This window comes from Bubalus bubalis, chromosome 9 (genome assembly GCF_019923935.1).
Source record: "Bubalus bubalis isolate 160015118507 breed Murrah chromosome 9, NDDB_SH_1, whole genome shotgun sequence".
Classification (NCBI taxonomy): domain Eukaryota; kingdom Metazoa; phylum Chordata; class Mammalia; order Artiodactyla; family Bovidae; genus Bubalus; species Bubalus bubalis.
The window spans coordinates 32,259,770-32,262,530 of NC_059165.1; positions in this window are offsets into that span (position 1 = coordinate 32,259,770).

A 2,761-nucleotide genomic window follows, 5' to 3' on the forward strand; every position below is an offset into this window, starting at 1 on the left:
TAAGGTAAAAAAACAGGGTGACAATATACAGCCTTGAAGAACTCCTTTTCCTATTTGGAACCAGTCTGTTGTTCCATGTCCAGTTCTAACTGTTGCTTCCTGACCTGCATACAAATTTCTCAAGAGGCAGATCAGGTGGTCTGGTATTCCCATCTCTTGAAGAATTTTCCACAGTTTATTGTGATCCACACAGTCAAAGGCTTTGGCATAGTCAATAAAGCAGAAATAGATGTTTTTCTGGAACTCTTGCTTTTTCTATGATCCAGCAGATGTTGGCAATTTGATCTCTGGTTCCTTTGCCTTTCTAAAACCAGCTTGAACATCAGGAAATTCACAGTTCACATATTGCTGAAGCCTGGGTCCCATCACTTCATGGAAAATAGATGTGGAAACAGTGGAAACAGTGTCAGGCTTTATTTTTTTGGGCTCCAAAATCACTGCAGATGGTGAATGCATCACTGAAGTTAAAAGACGCTTACCCCTTGGAAGGAAAGTTATGACCAACCTAGATAGCATATTCAAAAGTAGAGACATTACTTTGCCAACAAAGGTCCATCTGGTCAAGGGTATGGTTTTTCCAGTGGTCATGCATGGATGTGAGAGTTGGACTGTGAAGAAAATTGAGCACTGAAGAATTGATGCTTTTGAACTGTGGTGTTGGAGAAGACTCTTGAGAGTTTTTTGGACTGCAGGGAGATCCATCCAGTCCATTCTAAAAGAGATCAGTCTTGGGTGTTCTTTGGAAGGAGTGATGCTAAAGGTGAAACTCCAGTACTTTGGCCACCTTGTGTGAAGTGTTGACTCATTGGAAAAGACTCTGATGCTGGGAGGGATTGGGGGCAGGAGGAGAAGGGGACGACAGAGGATGAGATGCCTAGATGGTATCACTGACTCAATGGGCATGAGTTTGTGTGAACTCCGGGATTGATGATGGACAGGGAGGCCTGTCGTGCTGCAATTCATAGGGTCGCAAAGAGTCGGACATGACTGAGCTACTGAACCTAACTGAAATGAACTGAATGAAAAAAGTATATACTCCCTTGCTTAGACTAGCAAGGGGGGCACTCTCCATCCCCCTTCTGATGTCTATGTCAGAAGTTTTCTCTGTCCCTTTTTCACTTTAATAAAACTCTGCTACAGAAAAGCTCTTGAGTGATCAAGCCTTGTCCCTGGTCTGGAACGTAAATCTTCTTCGGAAATCATGAATCCGACATTGTTCACTGTAAGCTATCAATATTACCAATCCTGTACTCCCCACAAGGCCTGGAACCATGAAATTCCCTTTCTTTTCTTCTACAGGCTTCCCTGGTAGCTGAGACAGTAAAGAATCTGCCTGCAGTGCAGGAGAATCGGATTCAATTCCTGGGTCAGGAAGATCATCTGAAGAAGGACATGACAACCCATTCTAGTATTTTTGCCTGGAGAATCCCATGGATAGAGGAGCCTATTAGGCTACAGTCCATGGGGTCACAAAAAATTGGACATGACTGAGTAACTAATATACACATCTACTTTTTATATCCTGTGAGGGTAAGAAAGGAGCTAGTGTAGCATTATTAACAGGAAATATACAAATTATGTTTATGGCTGGTTAACCCAGGGTTTTCTGGCCCCAGAGGCTAGAGATACCTTAACAACTCTTTTTAGTATACAAAGGGCACAGTTCCTTGAGTTCCCATTGAAACTCTGTTAACCAGGAACCACAGATAACCAGAAGAGTCCTAGTCAATATTCTGTTAGAAGTGCCAAAAACTTTAACTTTAAATTAATTAAATTAAAATTAAGCTTGTATTCACAAACATATGTATCTCTATATGTACAGATACATATGTAGGAGTGTGTCTATATACATAGAGCAGAGGTGTAGTGGCTATGATGGCCATGTGGCTTGATGGTGAAACAAACTATTGCTATCATCAGCTATTCATTGAGCTCATTTCTTAGAGCAGCAAAGCCTAGTCTATCTTGACTGATACAGATGTTAAGTGCTTTGGAAGAAAAAGGAAGATAACACTGCAGAGGGCGAGAGGTGGATTTTACTAGAAAAATGACTAGAAGTGTCATTTTCCCTAAGACGCAAAGGAATTGAGGGAATGAGTATACTTGGGTGTTGGGTGGTGGTGATTTGAGTTTTTCTTCTCAGTCCTCAGTTGTCCATCATTAGACTCAATTGTTTCCTTGACCTGAGTTGCCATATGATACCTTGTAGCCTTCCAATATGTTTTCTTCTTGTGCTCAGTCTAATTTGAATGAGTTTTGTTTCAAGCATCATAACCTAACCTGTTCTTTTATTTCTTTTTTTTTAATTTTATTTTTAAAATTTACATAATTGTATTAGTTTTGCCAAATATCAAAATGAATCTTGCCAACAAAGAGTGTTGATCAAGACTAGAAAACTAGATTGAAGGTATTCTAATACCTGCCATGAGGTCATGATTATGTGTGTGTGTGTGTGTGTGTGTGTGTGTGTGTGTGAATATGTTGTGCATCGTGACACTGGTCACTGAAAAAAAAAAAACATACTGGAGCTGAGGCTGAGACAGAAACCTTCTGTCTCCTGTAATTTACAGTCATTTAAACTTAAAAATCTCTTTTATAGTATAAGGAGAAAAGTAATGGGGAACATACACATGGATGCTTTGTCTTAGTGTGAAATGACCACCAAAAGCAAAGAGTCTCTTTTCATAATGGATCCCTCATTGACAGGCACCTATGTGAAAAAAAATCTTGTTCTTATGTGAGCAGAGTGTCTCATTCTCTG